The 20,122-nt window shown below is 41.5% G+C and overlaps 1 non-coding gene across 1 annotated transcript; it reads left to right on the top strand.

Annotated features, from left to right (window-relative positions):
* Positions 1–1,471: 1,471 nt before the first annotated feature.
* On the top strand, positions 1,472–1,580 carry LOC118247877 (U6 spliceosomal RNA). The gene has a single exon (XR_004778605.1). It is a non-coding gene; the product is annotated as a U6 spliceosomal RNA (small nuclear RNA).
* The last annotated feature ends 18,542 nt before the right edge of the window (positions 1,581–20,122 follow it).

Genomic DNA, 20,122 nt, shown 5'->3' with positions numbered 1-20,122 from the left:
GGTTGAGATATTGTTTATTTCAGAGTCATGCAAGTCTAGGTACCAGCTGGTTTTCCACAGAGCTGGCCCAAATCTGTACCTTCTCTGTTGATTTTTATACAATTCTACGTAGTCATTATCATATTAGTACATCCTACTAAATTCTAACTGGACCTAATAATAGTCTCCCTGGTAACAATACTGCTGTTGGGATGCACAGGCAGATCAGTAAGCCTGAACATGCTGAGAGGTTACCGCAGCTGGCAAAGTTGGAAAGACTCACATTTTGTCTCGCCTCAGTGCAGATTCCTAAGCACAGGGGAGCCCATGGGACCGTGGCTGGCTCTTTCTCTGGTGCAGGAGCTGCTGCTGGGATGGGAAGCACTCCCTCAGAACAGGGACACAGCCCAGAGGCTGTTCCTGCTGCAGGAGATGAGTCTGAAAGCTGCCACATAAATACTCTTGCTGCTTAGCAAAGGAAGCACAGGCCAAGGGCTGTTTAATGCAGTCTGGAGGAAATGAATCAGCCAGACATGCAGAGTAACAGCTGTTATGTGGCACTTGGATGAAGCTGGCCACACAAGCTTTTGCCACAGTGCAACCATTTCTACAATTTTGCACTATTCCTATATGCCAGTTAACTCTTTCCCTACCATTATCACCACAGACAGTCAATCACTATCCCTGATCCTCCTTCTAGCATTCATTCATATTCATCCCTTCATGATGCCCTGAACTTTTGATCCCAGGATCACACAGCCCCTTTCCCTCACACTTTCTCATAACTCTAGTGAGTCAAAAATGCTTTGCAGATGAGCCTAAGCTGAACCAAATGCTTTCAGAAGATGGCGTGTTTTTCTTAAGCTCCTTTGCTTCATGGAACAGTTCTCAACTCGGAGCTCTTTCTGGAGCCTAGCCCTCCTGTGCTCATTTATACTACACCCAGGCCTTCCCAAATTCCCAGAAAAAGAGTAATGGTTAAGTGTGATCGGTGCTTACGTTTCCATTTTCATGTGAAAGTTTACGTACCACTGGTTTAATTGATTCGGCTATTGTTTTCATTGAATCATCACAATAAAACTGTTACAAATCACCTAAAGTAGCACTTAGAAAAAAGTTGACATACAACATTTTTGCATCCTTTTGTATCCAGGACAAGTTGGCAGGATTGCTAGATATACATGTACTACACTGCTGAATCTTTCATTTTTAATACAAAAAATGCTTCAGTCCAAAATTTTTTTTAATCTCACCTCAATGTTCTTGCTCTCACTTTTTTCATTCAGTCCTTTCCAGCACATACTACTGCTTATCTCTGCATCTCCAATATCGTACTGCTGGAAGTCATTCCACGCAGTAAAAGATCTTTTTTCCTTTGTTCAGAAAGGCTGACATTAGTTAAAATATATACGTGTTCTTACAGGCCATTAGAAAATCAGCACACAACCATAAAACCAATATATTAAAAAAAAAAAAAAAGTAATAAAAACAAGTACCCCTCCTGGAGGGGTACATTACCATGGATTGGAATGATACAGAGAAGATTAGCATGGCCCCTGTGCAAGGATGACATGCAAATTCGTGAAGTGATCCACATTTTTTAATTTTTATATTTATTTGCTCGAGGGTAGGAAGGCTCTGCAGGAGGATCTGGATAAGCTGGACCAATGGGCTGAGGCCAACTGTATGAAGTTCAACAAGGCCAAGTGCCGGGTCCTGCACCTGGGGCGCAACAACCCCAAGCAGAGCTACAGGCTGGGAGATGAGTGGTTGGAAAGCTGCCTGGCCGAGAAGGACCTGGGAGTACTGGTTGATAGTCGGCTGAATATGAGCCGGCAGTGTGCTCAGGTGGCCAAGAAGGCCAACAGCATCCTGGCTTGTATCAGAAACAGTGTGGCCAGCAGGACCAGGGAGGTGATCGTCCCCCTGTACTCAGCTCTGGTGAGGCCGCACCTCGAGTGCCGTGTTCAGCTTTGGGCCCCTCACTATAAGAAGGACGTCGAGGCCCTGGAATGTGTCCAGAGAAGGGCAACGAAGCTGGTGAGGGGTCTGGAGAACAAGTCTTACGAGGAGCGGCTGGGGGAGCTGGGATTGTTCAGCCTGGAGAAGAGGAGGCTCAGGGGTGACCTTATCGCTCTCTACAAGTACCTTAACGGAGGCTGTAGCAAGGTCGGTATTGCTCTGTTCTCCCACGTGCCTGGTGACAGGATGAGGGGGAATGGGCTAAAGTTGCGCCAGGGGAGGTTTAGGTTGGATATTAGGAAAAAATTCTTTACTGAGAAGGTTGTGAGGCATTGGAATGGGCTGCCCAGGGAAGTGGTTGAGTCACCATCCCTGGAGGTCTTTAAAAGACGTTTAGATGTGGAGCTTAGTGATATGGTTTAGTGGAGGACTGGTTAGTGTCAGGTCAGAGGTTGGACTAGGTGATCTTGGAGGTCTCTTCCAACCTAAATGATTCTGTGATTCTGTGACATTCATGTTTTGGCAGCAGAACAGAATCTTGAGGGACGTGGTGCCCAGAGTGAAACCTTTTGCTTCATTATTTGTTCAATTAATATTAAGTTAACACCCCTGAATGTGACAATGAACTTAATGAAGTACGTGCTAAACATATATGACTATAGTACTTGGCTCTTCACCCAAATCATGATAACTGTCACCCCAGGGGAGGAACAGATAATAGTCTTTTATATCCTTTTTAGGATATATGCTTTTTAGGATATAAAAGAGTGTTAGGAGTCAGTGTAAAAAGTTAGGGTGTTAGGGAAAAAAAAAGTTAAGAGTGAGGGGAAAAAAAAGTTAGAGTGAGGGAAAAAAAAGAGACAGGGATGCCTTCTTGGTAAACTCTGCACCTTCACCCTTTGGAGAAGAATTTCCAGGACAGCATTTTGCTAGCACTATTATGATATATTAGCGCTATTGCAGTAAGTATATTTATCAATGGCAATTCCAAATCTGTTATATCTGATGCCTAATTAAATAGGTTCAACTCCGTGAAACTGTCTCAGTGAAAGTCCCTGACAGGGCTCTGAAGCAGGCAAATGTTTGACTCTTATAAGCCCCCTTTAACATGGCAACGCTTCAGGCCTATTGGATTTTATAGCAAAAAAGAATAAAGTTAAACGTGCTCTTCCTTTAAGGAATACAACTGTTTTGGAAAGTATTCTCTAGATATTGTCCTTTATCTTTCAATTATTCACTTTGCTGTATCTGTTTTACAAAAAGGGTGAAGAAAGATGCAATGAAGAGCAAAACCTGGAGAAACTTACCTGTGTGCGGCTTTTACATTGCTATAAGAGTGAAATCATCTCTCAAGGAAGGGTTTACAGGCAGCCCCAGCCGTGTTTAAAAGGAGGCATGGAGATGAAAGTAGGGAATATAAATAGCTGGAATCTAACAGCTTCTAGGTCCTGTCAGCATTTATTAGCCATAAAGAAGATGTGATAATTTAAGAGGATGCAGAGTGAAAAGCACCTCTATTTTCTGGATTATAGTCTTTGTTAAAATACCTGACTATAGTGTAGAGCAATAGGAGTTGAGGTAGGACTCTGAAAAGACTCTGATAGTTCTACCTTCTCATACTTTGTTGAAATAAAATGTAGAGAAAAGTGATAAGACACAGAAGGCTATAATCTATCTTGAGGTCATCAACTCCAACTGAACAGCAATCGCTTAAGAAGCACATTACATGTACTCTCATAAATGAGAGTATAAAGCTGGCATGTGAACTTTCCACCGCTGCAAAATTTACTCATCTGTTGATGCACCAGAGAGACAGTCACTCTGAGTGCTTAAACTGCAAATTTTACTCGACCGCAAAGTTATAGAAAATACACATAAGACCCCTGTGGTGAAAAAACTTATTAATGGGTAATTGTCATCAACAGTTTTGTTTTTGTTGTTTTTTTAACCTGGGAATTGGCCTCGAGCTTTCTAGTGTATGCAAGAGCTCACCGTTCCCATTTAGCTGCTCTCCCTGTAACTCACAGGGCCATGGTCTGGAGACCCTACAGTCTGGTAATGGTAAGGAAGTAAAAATGAGTAGCTGATCTAAAACAAAAGTTTCATGGCTGACCAAAATTACTTCTGACTGGTTCTAGAAAAAAAACAAATGGGATAAACCTGAGCAGAAACATTCTCCACCTGACCACAAAGAAGAACATTAAAAAAATAAAATATATATATATATAAAATAAAATTAACAACAACAAAACACACACACGAAAAAACAGCATAGCATTTTCTGGGTTTATTTTACACCTAAGAAAATACTCCTGAATCATGCAACAAGCAATGGATTTACAATCAGAGCCTTGTTCCTGTCACATGGTCATCAGCATCAAGACAGGATCTTGATGGGTCATGCCAGAGCACCACAGTGCTCCTCATCATCTGAGGGGACCTGATCTGCCATTTCACCTGTGGGTACAGGCTATTGGAACAAATATAATCATGTTCATGCTGGATCAGTGAATTTTGTTGTGTGACTGCTGCATTTCTGGTCTGAGGAGGAGGGTTTTCATGTACTTTAGCCATTAGCTAAACCTTCAGCTGAGTTTTGATGCAGCTTTGCTGGCCGAGGAGGCAATTATAAACAGCCGGCTCCTATTTCTTTCTCACTTACCATCAGCAGAAATCTCCACCCCCTTGTATGAGCCTCCCTTCAGACACGAGCTGCTCAAGGAAGCACCCTGCTCACATGGCACAGCCAAAGCTGAAAGATTATGTTTGCCCACAGCCTTATACTTTGGCAAAACATGAACATAAGGGACCACATCATCAGCTACTGTGGACAAGCTGTTGAGGATCTCCTCCCATCTCCACAGAGAACTGGGAGCCAGGCAGTCTTTTGTGGCTGTTTCAGCTGCTTAACACAGCATTGCTGCATCCATTCAATTTCCTGCCACTGATACTAAAATCACAAGAGTTGCTTAAAACTTCTGATCAGCAACATAGTAATGGTATTAAAATGGTGATGATAATGAGGGATGTGAGATTTTTTTCCCTCCTTTCACAATCTAGTTGCTGCTTTTAGACATTACTCCATAAAGAACTACAGTCTTTCCTTTTGTGGGACATATTCAACTGCAGAGTTATTTCTACTTCTCACAGATGAGGTTTGAGAAAAAATTCTCCACTGACAGTGGTGAACTGGTGACGAGTCCAGACATTTTATGCTGCTCAAACCTCAGAAGCCAAATGGATTGCTGAGGTCCACAGAGTCACTTCTGCTCTCTGAGACCCAAACAGTCCCACATGTAACAGGGGATTGTTTCTTTTCTTTGCAAAGCAGCTTGAAAGACACAAACAGAATCTACAAAAGCCTTGGCAGAGCAATTATAAGATATAATAATTTGAAAGCATGTCTGATGTACAGTAGTTTTATATCAGTGGCTAATTGTGTACATGAGCTGAGTGCATTCAAGGAAGAGCTTATTGTTCCTCTAAGTGGTTTGAAAGCAGCAGCAGGAAAAATATTTTGCAGGGCTGGATATGCTGAGTACAGAGTAACACAACAGAGCTTGGACCCACCTGTGAACCATGGGCCTTCTTTTAATGGGAACAAGTGAACAGACTGTCATTAAAAGCTGGAAACTCCTGGATTTTGAAGGGTTGGTTGGTTTGTTTTTGGCAAATATATTTCTACAGAGAACCCAGTTGGCCTCTGTCACAGTATGGGACTGAAAAGAAGTTCTCTCTACTATGAAGATGTTCAGAAGTTTTTGAACTTAATACTGTTAATGATTAGAAACATTTAGGCAAGCTTTCAATATAACCATGGGCTGTCTGAAATCAGCAAAGATTCTATTTAAAAGAAAGATGGGTGAAGCATTTTAGAAAAAACAAACAAAAAAAATTGAAAGTCTGCAAGATTATTATCCAATGATTTAGGTAACAACTGACTCTACCAGCAGTCCTATTTTCTGGTACTTTCTTCATACAGTAAACATTGTTGTCTGATTCCCAGTGAAATAGAAGTGCCAATTTTGCTCCATTCACCTGGGTAATCACTGGCTGCTTCAGAAGCCCATTTCCAGGTAGATACTCCTGATCAGGTCCTGACAGCACTCCAGGTGTGCATCATCTGGCCAGATGCTATGGGAAGTAAGGGAGGTTTGAGGCACCGACCTCCAGGTCAAGGCCAACATGGTGCAGTACACCAAAAAGTCATTCCCACCCAGCTGGCTATGACATTTTACAAGTGAAAATGAAAGATAAGAACAAATGAAAAGATGCCAAGAAGAACAGACAAATCTGAAAGCAGAAAATGCTGATAAAAACTGACTTTTTTTGGCACAGATTACAAGTTTGTTACAAGTAACAAATCTTTCTCTGTTCAGGGCTCTGTTCAACAAGAGAAATAAGGTAGCATGAGCAATGCTCTGGTTCTTTCTGCAATTTGTTCACTAGTTCAGGCAGAGAAAAGGAATAATTCCAAGCATATCACAGGTAGAAAATTCCTTCTCATTTATTCAGACTGATGAATGGACCATGCAAATATGAGTTTTTCTTACTCCAGTAACAACTGAAGCAAGAACACAACCTTACTGGACTAATGTAGAGCAATTATAGGAAATAAGGTTTCTTTTAGAAATGCGAATTCCAAACTGGAAGAAATTAAATTGTTTAGGAGAGGTTCAACAAGATGTCTTTAAGAAAAAGTAGATAAAGAAGAAGCAGTGGTTTGCAAGAGCTGTTGGAAAGTAATTAAGATATTTGTGTTGATACCCTCAAGGCGTAGATGTCTGCAAATAATCTAAATTGGCAATCTACTTTAAGGAAATTGTACTAAAAGGGACTTGCTTGTATTGTTTTTTGTTTATCTTGCTTTCTTGCTCTGTCATAGGTAATCTTTCTTTCTCTCTTTCTCTCTTCCTCTTTTCTTTTTTTCTTCTTTTTCTTTTCTCTTTTTTCTTTTCTTTTCTTTTTTTCTTTTTTCCTTTCCTTTCCTTTTCCTCTTTTTTCCTCTTTTTTCTCCTCTCCCCTTCCCTTCCCTTCCCTTCCCTTCCCTTCCCTTCCCTTCCCTTCCCTTCCCTTCCCTTCCCTTCCCTTCCCTTCCCTTCCCTTCCCTTCCCTTCCCTTCCCTTCCCTTCCCTTCCCTTCCCTTCCCTTCCCTTCCCTTCCCTTCCCTTCCCTTCCCTTCCCTTCCTTCCTTTCCTTTCCTTTCCTTTCCTTTCCTTTCCTTTCCTTTCCTTTCCTTTCCTTTCCTTTCCTTTCCTTTCCTTTCCTTTCCTTTCCTTAACTCACAGTAAATACAAATACTTTTAAAAGCTGGGAAATGTAACTTTAGAGCACAATCACGAGGACCGATATAGTCGTAGTTCTTCAACACTCCACCCTCACCCCTCTTGTCTTTTTCTCATGTTAATTCCTGTCCAGGAAAGTTCCTCTAAATAAAAATTTACCCAATGCAAAGACTAAAAAGAAGGAAAACCACAAGCAATATAACAATACTAATCTTGAAGAATAAAACTTATCCATCAAGTTTCCATTAAGTTGACCTGAAATCATAGTTTGAAAACAGCAAGAGAAATATTAAATAGTGTCATCACGCTGTATTTCTTAACCCTCTGCTACATTTATAGCTTCTTATGTCCTCAGATTAGGACTAGAGTAGGACAATTCTTTTCACAGGTAACCAGCTTAGCCTTATGTTAGTAAAGACTACAGTGGCTTCCAGATTTCTTCATACAAACAATGATGACAACAAAGCTGTTCGCATCTTTGCTGCAAACATCTCCTTCTTTGTTGAAGGAATGTTGAAGGAATGGCAACAAGAAAAGAATACTTGTTTTGTCTCAATTTGCTTCTTTCCAAGCTAGTACAATTTTAAGTGGCACAGAAGCAACTACTACTCTTAGTTATTGACTGCCAAGGCTCCTTGGGACCTTCCTAGGAAAGCCTCATGATCAACAGAAACTACTGTTCTTCACTGTTGTCACCAAAAGATTTACAAGATGAACATCTTCCACATCTATCTATTGTGTACCCATCTCTCGCACTTGGAGCCTCAAACTGGTCTCAATGTCACCAAAAATATAATAACGCTCCTACTGGCAGTGTTTATCAGTTAAATCTAAACCTTCTGACAACTCAGAGAAGAAGCTGATTTACTTCAAGTATCTAATTTTATCCCTTTCACTACCAACTCAGTGGCTTATATTTATACTTTTTCATGACCTTATTCCCGTTCTTGTCACAGCAGGGCCACCTGGCAGTGAACAGGACCACCAGGACCAACGTTTTCATAATGTTGACTAAGTCAAACATATAACAGGTTTTTAGAAAGTTTTTCCTCTGTGTACCGATGTGTTTGTTGTTTTTTTTTAGCTAGGTACAGAATTTGACACATGGGTTGACCTGCCAGAAAATCTGAGCTGCAGCCAACAAAATGAGGTGGTGTTTTATTGGTTTATTGTTTTAGTTTTCAAATCTTGAGCTTTTCATGGAAAAAAAAAATCATGTGACAGGTGGAATAGGTATGAAGGACATGAGACACAAGAAAAACACAAAAGGTGAAAAGCTAAACCAGCATGGCCAGTTGCCACAGATTTACTGCATGCCTACCAACATTTATAGGTTTTCTGAATCCCTTAAGTGTCCCGCAAATAACCTGTCAGTTTTCTTTCTTGGATGGGTTTATGAATTTGTTTTAAGTGCACAATTCTAGCCATATTTAAAATAGGAATTCTAAGTACTAGACACAAAAGACTTATAAGAATATGATGCAACTCTCAAAGACCTTTCATAGCCTAAACGTTATGTTTTTCAGCAAATAGCATAATTTCAAAGGTGTCACTGTTGTTGGATCAACAGTGTAGCATTAAGTTATAAGGTTTTAGAGAAACAGCCTGATGTAACTTCTTCACCTGATTCCTTAAAAACTGATTATACTCACTGAAAAAAATAAACTTCAGATTCTGGGGAAATACAAATGCATCAACAAGGAACACTTTTAGATCACTGTGACAAGTTTTCACTGAAGCTGAAGTGTTATTTTTGGAATGTATTTTATAGATTATGCTCATCTTGCTTATTTCTTTAAACTTCTGGATTGCACATTCTTAAGCCAAATTATTTTGCTTCTTTGAAATAAACTGAAATTCTAGGGACTTCCTTAGTACTTCATATGAAGAAAAAAAAATACAAACTGACAGTATATTTATGTTCTTTAAGCCATCAGTTATACTCTTCCTCAGATACTGTACTTAGGTGTGACATAGGAATCTAGATGATAGACTCGACGCACCCTTCCATTCTGCATTTAGTCTCAAATGAGTTTCCCCACTAATCTGTGATTAATCTGTGTATCTCTTGTCTGCACACAAGATATTAACTCCCTAAATTCAGATTCTGCTACCTTTCATCAGGAGATACATTGTTTGGGTTTACGTGATCCCATGGAAAGCCATGAGTCCCAGTGTACCTCAGTCTAACGGAGTTAGAATTCTTCCCCTGGTCACTGCAACTGCACTGACAGTGCTATCTGCAAGCAGATGTTCCAGAACTGAGGGAATGTGTGCTTCCTTCAACCCTTCAGAGCTGTGTTTGTGGTGAAAGAGCAGGATGTGCTGTGAGATGAAGAACATCATCCTGTAAATTCATTAAAAGTATCCTGTAAATTGATTAAAACCTTGATGCTTTATACACATTCTGACTATACCACTTTCCAATTCCCTGCCCTTCATATTCTCTTTTTCCTTTCACGTTGAGCTTCTGTCACTGTCCTTAGAGAGAGGGCTGAGGCAAAAAAAATTGCTCAACCTGCATAGCATATTAAACTACCCTTGATATTTGTCCCATCCTTACAGCAACGAGGTACAGAAAAATAATAATGTCAATGTTCTGTAAGGGAAACAGAAGAGTAGCCATAGTAGTTCAGATAACAGGTTAGTCTGAACCAGTACAGTGTCTTTAAGGCAAATACAGAACAACCTTTCCTTATTTGTGCAATCCCAACTTCTGTTATTGTTCTGAGGCAGACCCTTAGATGATCATACTTATGGGCACTGGGTGTGCTCTATATCATTCTGCATGGATTTATTCTTGAGCTGTCCTTCAAGGAGTTCCACAGGTTAACTATCTGTTATGCAATATAAATTGCTTCCTTTCATTCATCTTTAAGTTACTATATATTGCTATTTCCTTAGAGGTTTTAGATCTTCCTTCACTTAAAAAGTGAACAACTTCTCCCCATCCTCTTTCATAATTTTATGCAGTTGCATTAGGTCATCTCTTCCAACAGGATAATTAAAACAAAGGCTCTGCAAAGGTCTATTTAGAAATGCTGTTGCTTATCATAGTCATGTCATATCACACGAACAGACGGGACCGGTATGTTCAAATTACTTATCAGGAAAAGTTGCGATGAATTTTAGATGCAACTAACAAAATCATGTGAAGGTGGGATGAACTGCCAGAGAAGTTCAGTAAAGGTCTGTTGAAGGGACAAGACACCAGAAGGAATATACACAGTGACGGCATGTTGTTCAAAAAAGCCCAAATAGTCTCTTACGCTTATGGCTGTGAAAAATAAAAAGCACAGAAAATTATACTGAAACCATTTAAATGCATGAAGATAGTATCGAGGTTCAATTCTCTGAGGGAATCCTGTTCACTTCTGATTATCTACTGGGAGAAAAGAAAAAAGAGAGAGAGAGATGGAAGAGATTCTGCAAAGAGGAACTAAAACAGCCATAGACCCGTCAAGACATGAACAGTCTGATAGAGGAAATAAACCAACAAGGAAGACATGGAAAAGTGTAGAAGGTGTTTGTTGCCCAAGAATGTTTTTGAGAAGATGAACTGTAATCTTCTTAATGTAAAAAAAAAAAAAAAAAAAAAAAAAAGAGAGAGAGATTCAGTGAACTAGAAACGTAAAAAAGAAATAAAAAGAAAATCCAAGAAATAACACCTAATTAGAATGGTAGAACATGGTATATTTCTCAAAACCTAATATAACAAACTGATAAAATCAGTATCAGTATTTAATGATTGTGGCTCTAAGTCTTTTTTTTTAAAGACTTGCCAAGCAAAAGCCATCCCCACTCCATTTTACCACAAGTTAGACATTTCTATCGAGAGCACGCAGGCTTATGTCAGAAATGATTTTAATTCTTAATGGTCTTAGGAATCTGTGGAGGTCTCAGTCAATAGGAAGCTGACAAATGTTGTCCCAATTTTCAAGGAAAGCAAGAAAGAAGACCTTGGTAATTAACGGCCTCTCAGTCTCACTTTTGTGCTTGGTAAAATAATGGAGAAGATTATTCTGAGAGTTACTGAAACAAACTTGAAAGACATCACAGTCACTGATTACATTGCCAACACAGTCTCACCGAGGCAATCGGCTCCGGGGTAGACACGTTCTATAGAGGAGCAGGGATGGTGGTGTGCAGGGGTTCCCTGCACTGAGGCCACTCGAGGCAGCCAAGGGAGCTGCCAAGAGCCAGCAGCCCTTGCGAGGGCAGCTGAGGAGGTGCAGGCGGAGCCAGGAGCACCCCCTCCTCTCATACAAAGGCAGCCCCAGGGGGACCTTGAGCGACCAGGAGTGCAGCAACAGAGTGGAGCAACACCGTGCCATGCCTGCAAGAAAGGCAGTGGGGTGATACAACCCAAATAATGGTGGACCCCCTCTGCCCTGTAGATGCTGGGCAGAGGGAGGGGACTTGGGAGATGAAAAGGAATGGAAACAGGTCCCTGCTTGGCATCGCAGGCAAGCCCCCTCTTTACCCACCTAACCACCTCCCCAGGTGCCCTTACTCAACAGGTTTGAGGCCCTGGAGCTCAAGGGATGAGTAGGTGAGGATGTGGGAGAATGTCCACTCAGGAGATTGTCTGGGGCAAGGAAGTCGACTCCACACGTCAAGACTTCCTCCACCAAGAAGGGTAATGATCGTAGGTGACTGCCTTCTAAGGGGAACAGAGGGCCCCATATGTTGGCCAGACCCTACTCATAGGGAAGTCTGCTGCCTCCCTGGGGCCTGGGTCAGTGACATTACCAGGAAACGTCATGGCCTTGTTCACCCCTACGATCGTTAACCCTTAGTGATAATTCGAGCTGGCAGAAATGAAACAACTGAGAGAAGTCTGAAAGCTATCGAAAAGGACTTCAGGGGATTGGGGCAGCTACTGGACAGAGTGGGTGCGCGGGTGGTGTTTTCCTCTATCCCTTCAGTGTGTGGGGAGGGATAACTGAATGGACGTGGAAAGCCCAGCTGATCAGTACATGGCTGAGAGGCTGGTGCCATCACAGGAATTATTGTTTTCTCCAGCTACCTGAAAGGAATCACAGAATCCTGTGAAGGAAGTTGTGGGGAACTGGGTGTCAGCCTTTTCTCACAGGTAACTAGTGATAGGACAAGACAGGATGGCCTCAAGTATCACCAGGGGAGGTTCAGGTTGGAAATTAGGAGACATTTCTTCTCAGAAAGAGCAGTCAGGCACTGGGACGGGTTGCCCAGGGAGGTGGTGGAGTCACAGTCCCTGGGAGTGTTTAAGGAAAGGTTGGACGTGGTGCTTAGGGACATGGTTTAGTGGGTGACATTGGTGGTAGGGGGATGGTTGGATCTTGGAGGTCTCTTCCAACCTTAATGATTCTCCGTGATTATAGCCAATACGGGTTCACAAGGTGAAAGTCCTGTTCAATGAACTTAATTTCCTTTTATGACAAGTTTGCCTATCTAGTTGACTAAGGGAAGAGAGTAGATGGAATCTTTCATGATTTCACCAAACCTTTTGATACTATTTCTCACAGTATCCTTCTAGACTGAATATTCATCATACAGCTAGACAAGTTCATAATATAATAGGTGAACAATTGCTCTTCACTGAGAGCGTGGTTGGGCACTGGAACAGGCTCCCCGGGAAAGTGGTGACAGCACCAATCCTGCCTCATTAAGAAGTGTTTGGACAATGCATTCAAAAACATGGTTTGATTTTTGTGTGGTTCTGCGTGGATTTGATATATATATTTGATTATCAAGTTGGACTTGATAATCAAGTTGGACTTGATAATCCTTGCGGGTCCATTACAACTTGGGTTATTGTAAGATTCTATGATTATCTTTCTCCTTAGGAGTTCTTGAAAATATTTAAATTATTTACTTCAGGACACATGAAACTGTTCATCTCTGGACATCTGAACTGAAATCTTGTCTCTAAAATAAGGTCTGATCTTAGTGTGTGTGTTGTTGTAAAGAACCACCAGCACAATATGACCTACCAGAAAAATAATAATAATTAAAAAAAAAATAGTCTTAATAGCTGCATGTCTATAGAGATAAGTTCCACAGCAAACACTAATAGCTCTTGGAAGAACTAATCCCCCCCCCAAAAAAGTTGTTACATCTGCGTAAGGCCTGTGTAAGGTACTGAGCACTTATCCAAGCATTTTGCTCACAGGCCACTGATTCCTAATCATTTTGTTCAGTAATTGACAGTCTTCATTACCCCAGTCAGCTACAATTAAAGCTAAGTTTTCAGTCTTGCACAGCATGTCTAAAATCACAAGTGGAGCTTATTTCTTCTTTAGTTAAGCAGAGACAGAGAGTAGACGCCACTGTTGCAATTTTACTTCACTAGATCAGCCTAGCAACTCTTAATTTGTCTGTGGAAAGAACAATTTGTGTAATATTTTATCTGGATTTAATTCCAACTATGAATTTATTCAGCCTTCCTGTTTCCTTTCATCCGTGAGACTTTCTGAACTCATAATATTGTACCTCTCTGCACAAATGTAGACAATTTGTGACCACTTGAATTGAATTCAAAATGTTTCTCTGGATCAAATTATACAGTAGCAAAGTGTTTTGAAACCACCTTATCAGTATGATAAGTTGCTTGTAGCTGAAGCTTGTTTATATGTGTACAGGCAAGATGCGTGCACAGGAGATCTAGAGACTAACCTGGAAAATGTGTTTTTTTGTTTTTTTTTGTTTGTTTGTTTGTTTTAATTACTATTATTATTTCTAATCTGAAGTCCTAAAAGCAATAGCTACTAGGATTTCTTTCCAATTGCTGTGTGAGATTTTTTTTTCTAACTGTAGTGCTCTGTGCCCCACTTCATTACATAGAACATTTTAAACTCTCCCCTGTTTATATCAGTCACAATGAGAATTTTTTCTAGCATACAAAATTGAATTATTTTACTTTTTTAGAATGGTTAAACCTTTTCCATTTAGGTAGTAGTTCAGCAGGCTTCTTAAAAATCTTAAGCTGAATTTTTTCGTAGTAAGAAACACATCCTCCTAAATAAAACTTGTCTCAGAGGTCATAGTGTTGCATATGTTCAAGATGCACCTAAATAATGCATATTACTGGGAAAAAAAATAAGCTATACATTTTACATGACCTGAAAGTTTGACATCTATAATTCAGATAATGAAGAATATCAGGTGGGAAAATGATAACATAATAGGAAACAATTCATAGCTGTGCAAAGCCATACTAATATTCTGTAGTACTGTTGGAAAAACTGTAGAAAGGATCTCAGCATTACAGTTTTGCGACTGAGTTGCTGTATATTTGGGAGTAGGTGGACACAGTTTGACTCCTGGTCCATCGCAAGTTAGATTTTCTGAGCAGTGGTCTTTCCTTCTGACAGTGGATGGAAAACACTTTCTCCTAAATCATATCTAGTGTTTAAAGAATTCCAAAATCATTTTTAGTTATTCAGAGATTTTTTTTTAAGTATCATGTATGTTAGAAAATGAAACTGAAATGACTCTGTTTCTTTTTATTAGTCTGAATTCTGCATGTGGTTTTGTATCCAGGTACTGGATGCTTGCAATGAAATGTGACATTTACATTGGCTTTTGTAAGTGTTGCTTTAATTAGTTTGGTTTCCATGGGACCCTAGGTGTCATGAGATATGGCTAACGGGCAAGGACAATATTCATAAAACAAGTGAGGTCACTTCTGTAAATGTTTGCACAGCTTTTCCAATACAGGAATGGATGCTGTCAGATGGCTTATACTAAAGAGGATTTTTTTCTAAAGCCCTTCAAGAAATATGGTATAACCCTATTGTGTTCTCCTCCAAATGCTGGTTTGTTGGGACTGGGGAGGAGAAAACCTTTGAGAACTATACAGATGTTTTCACTGTTATTCTCCTACATACCAGAAGGAAAAGCAAGACCATCACATTGCAACACACTAAACACCTGCCTGACAAGCAAGGCAATATAAAGGCAAAGAGCCACTAACACCTGATGAGTTACAGGGCCTGATGGAGCGCCCAGACAGCTACTTCCCAGTTGCGTTGAAAGAACAGTTATAAAATAGTAAGTAAGTTATAAATAATAGTAAGTTATACAATAGCAAGTGACTAAAAGACTTGCGGGATCCAGCCCCCTACCACTCACAGCCATGTTCCCTGTCAGCAGCCAGAGGGACTGCAATGCATTGCAGGAAGCTAAAAGGCAGGGGGATCGATGAGTCCTTACAAACTCACTTAAGTACAGGAGTTCTTGGGGGGAGGGAGGGATATAGGCAGGCAAAATACACCAAGAACCACACATCACAAACATGCCACATGTCACACAAAAAATACAAGCTGAACTCACCAACCACCTGATACTAGACAAATCAAACTGCAGTATTAATAGATGTATGTCAAAAATAATAATGTTTTGGTAGATTTTTCTTCATTGACACCATCTGGTGCACTATGACGTTGCTACAGTAACTGGGAAAAGCACCCTGGTAGAGGCATTTAATGTTAAACGACTGTGTTTAATGATAAGCCAGTGTCAAAGTTTACATTCTCGGCAGAAAAATAGCTCATAAAACATGCCTTCTGACTCTTTCCCTTGGAAATGAGTCAGATTCAGACAGACTGCCACAAACTCTCCTGGAGATCTTCTGAAATGGGGAAGGAAAAAAAAAATACCAGTTTTTCAATTGAGAAATAGATTGTGAAGTTTGTAAAATTTTGCACAAATTAAAGAAGGACTAAGACTTTATATCAGACATTTGTCCCCTTCACACATGTTTTCTGTTTGCATATATTGGATATTGGATCTTCCAAGGATGCTGAGGCAAAAGAGCAACTGGACATGGTATGAATCCGTGCATGGTTTGAAGCACTTACAGGAACTCTTTTCTTCCAGAAGTGCTCCCTCCTGCTAGACAAACTCAAGATGCTACCCTGTCTGGCTTACTCTTACTTTTTTTTTTTTTTCCAAATGCCTAAACGCCTGCCTCAAACAAATTTAAATGTCATGGTTGCTGTTTCTGCCCAGATCCAGTGTGACCCGTGCACTAAATAAAACCTGAGTGATGTGAATTGGACAGCTGAAGCCATCATTCAGCTCACTTCAAACCTCCTCGTATCTGTCCCTGCAAGATACCACCCCTCTGAAGAAAGCACATGCAACTCAGTAGATCTGAACAACTGCAGTTGTGCTGTCACTCATTGTAGGCTGTCTAATGCATAGTAGCACCACTCCAGGTGATCAAGAGCACCTTCACCTCCCCAGCATCCATGAGAGAATGAACTGTCATTTCCTTCCTCCAGCCCTGGCTTTGCAAATGGGAAGCACATTAGTATAAAATGCAGGGACTTACCCAAAGCCAAACACAGGAATAAAACCTATCTTTCCAGTCTCCCAGGATGCTCTGTATATCTTTCATGGGCCAGGTGGTAAATATCTTTAACCATACTCAATGGGGCCACTATTTCCAGCAGCACTCAGCGTTTCTTACGGTCCATGAAAAGGAAAACCATTTCTGATCTGCTTTGTACCCAGGCACCCACTGCCTGATTAAACATCTGGCTCTAAGACCCTGACACCCAGCTTTACTCAAATGTTAGGTGTGTCATCAAAGTTTTCAGATACATAAACTATAATTTATCACTTCCTCTGAATCAGGAGACTTATGATATTGATGCCATGTACTATGTTATTGATTAGCAGTACTAAGCATCACTCTGTAGATGTGTTTCCTTTAAATTGTGTGACAAACATCTACATTAATATTGCTAGAAAAATTTAATTTATTTCATAAGACTTTGATTTTGCATTGTCAGTTTACCGATATTTGGAAGAGAAATGAGTCTTTGCAGATGATACCTTTAACTCCTGATTTAAAACCCTAAGAGTTGTTTTTTTTTCCTTAAACAAAAAGGAAAGCAGAAGAAAAAACAGTTAAGATATCTGTTTTCGTTAGTAGTTCTGAATAAAGCCTTTCTGTATTATCAAGACAATAATGACAAGGTTGCTGCTGTGCTTGGAAGATCTACCGGCCCTTTATGAGCTTTGTTGGACATTTCAGTAGAAAGACCTGGATCTGGACCATAAGCAAAGCAATGACTGCATTAGCAGTCAGCTGTAAAATACACTCTGAAGAGACCCAGAGTTCAGTACAAAAGGTTTGGCAGTAGCAATATCCAGTATTCTAGTAGTCATTAGTTCCAGATGATCTACTCTTCTTGAAATAGAAGAGGTTCATTTCAAACTGTTTTAACTCAAGAGGTCTCCTCAAAATAAAAATGAAAAGCCTGAGGTGAAAGCGGTAGAGTTTATGACTTAATTCTTCTGTTTTTATGGTGTCATAGCCATTTCAGCATCACAACTGTGTTAATACTTTATGTTTCATTGAAGACATCATGGAGGACCCTTCTAGGCTGCACAAGGTTGCCATTTACAAAGTCTTTTTCCAAACAAATGAAAAAGCCACTTCAACCCCCCAGAGGATAGCTGGAGCTCTGGTGCACAAACCCTGAATTTATCTAAACAGATAGAATCACAGAAACACAAGGTTGGAAAGAACCTAAAAGATCTTCTAGTCCAACCGTCCTCCTCTCACCAATACTGCCCACTAAGCTACTAAACCATATCTCGTAGCACCTCATCCAGGCGCTTCTTCAACAATGCGAGGGACGGTGACTCCACCACCTCCCTGAGCAACCTGTTCCAGTGCCTGACCACTCTTTGAGAGAAAAAGTTTTTCCTGGTATCTAATCTAAATCTCCCCAGGTGCAACTTGTGGCCATTTCCTTGAGGCCTATTTTAGTTATCTGGGAGTCGACGCCGACCCCCTCCTCATCACAACCTTCCTTCAGGAAGTTGTAGAGTGCAATGAGGTCTCCCCTAAGCCTCCTCTTCTCCAGACTAAACAACCCCAGCTCCTTCAGCCGCTCCTCACAGGACTTGTGCTCTAGACCCATCACCAGTTTTGTTGCCCTTCTCTGGACACACTCCAGGGCCTCAATGTCCTTCTTGTAGTGGGGGGCCCAAAGCTAAACACAGTGCTTGAGGTGCTGCCTCACCAGAGCAGAGTACAGGGGGACGATCACCTCCCTGGTCCTGCTGGCTGCACTATTCCTGACACAAGCCAGGATGCCGTTGGCCTTCTTGGCCACCTGGACACACCACTGGCTCATGTTCAGGCGAGCATCGATGAACACTCCCAGGTCCTTGTCCTCTTCACAGTCTTCCAGCCACTCTGCCCCAAGCCTATAGCACTGCATGGGGTTGCTGTGGCCAAAGTGCAGGACACAGCACTTAGCCATGTTGAACCTTATCCCATTCACCTCAGCCCAGCAGTCCAGCCTATCCAGATCCCTCTGAAGGGCCACCCTGCCCTCTGGCAGATCACCACTATCTCCGAATTTGCTGTCGTCTGCAAACTTACTGGGGATGCACTCAGTTCCCTCATCTAGGTCATCAATAAAGATATTAAACAAGATAGGCCCCAATACTGAACGCTAGGGGACACCACTTGTAACGGGATGCCAGCTGGACTTAACTCCATTAACCACTATCCGCTGGGCATGGCCCTCCAGCCAGTTCTTTACCCAGAGAAGATTATACCTCTCTAGGCCACGGGCAGACAGTTTCCCCAGGAGAGTACTGTGGGAGACCATGTCAAAAGCTTTGCTGAAGTCTAAGTAGCCTACATCAACAGCCTTTCCCTCATCCACCAGTCTGATCACTTGGTCATAGAAGGAGAGGTTGGACAAGCACCACCTGCCTTTCGTGAACCCATGCTGGCTGGGCCTGATCCCCTGGATGTCACGCACGTGCCGTGTGATCTCACCCAAGATGATTTGCTCCCTAACTTTCCCTGGCATCAAGGTCACGCTGAGAGGCCTGTAGTTCCCCAGGTCCTCCTTATGGCCCTTCTTGTAGATGGGAGTCACACTGGCAAGCCTCCAATCCTCTGGGACCTCTCCAGATAACCAGGAACACTGATAGATGGTGGAAAGCGGCTTGGCAATCACCTCCGCCAGCTTCCTCTGCACCCAAGCGTGGTGCCTTTCTGGTCCCATGGACTTGAGACATTTCACGTGGAGGAGCTGGTCTCTAGCTGTCTCTTCCTGGATCAAAGGGGGTGATTCTTTACCTGAATCACAGGGGACTTCCAGGTCATGGTGTAAAGTAGCCTGAGGACAACTGATCCGACTATTAAAGACAGATGTAAAGAAGGCGTTGAGAATCTCAGCCTTTTCCTTATCCTCAGTGATCTCATTCCCTGCTGCATCAAGTAAAGGATGGAAATTCTCCTTGGCTCTTCTCTTGCTGTTAATATATTTGTAAAAGGATTTCTTGTTTTCTTTAACTGCCGTGGCCAATCTGAGTTCAAGCTGGGCTTTTGCTTTTCTAACTTCCTCACATCTCCCACCAGTACTCCTCTGTTAGTGAAGAGCAGGTCTAGCGGGGCACCTCCCCTGGTAGGCTCTTGAACCAGCTGTGTCAGGGAGCTATCTTCCACACACTCTAGAAACCTCCTGGACTAGTTTCTCTGCACAGTAATATACTTCCAGCATGTGTCAGGGAAGTTGAAATCTCCCATGAGAATGAGTGCTGGCAATCATGTAACTTTTGCGAGCTGCTTATAGAATGCCTCATCCAGCTCTTCATCCTGATTAGGCAGTCTGTAACAGACCCCCACCAAGATGTCACCCCAGCAGGCCTTCCCCCTGATCCTTATCCATAGACACTCAACTTTATTATTCCCAACCCCAAGTTCTTCAACATCAAAACACTCTTTAATATAAAGAGCCACACCACCACTCTTCCTTCCTTGTCTATATCCCTTCTGAAGAGCTTGTAGTCTTGCTAGCTCCTTAGCTAGGATTCGTTTCCCCCTTTGAGACAGGTGAGTTTCATCCATTGACAACAGGCCAGGGGTTGAGTAA

This window comes from Cygnus atratus, chromosome 4, assembly GCF_013377495.2.
Source record: "Cygnus atratus isolate AKBS03 ecotype Queensland, Australia chromosome 4, CAtr_DNAZoo_HiC_assembly, whole genome shotgun sequence".
NCBI lineage: Eukaryota > Metazoa > Chordata > Aves > Anseriformes > Anatidae > Cygnus > Cygnus atratus.
The sequence above is the reverse complement of the archived record's forward strand: the minus strand, read 5'-3'. Positions and strand labels throughout refer to the sequence as shown.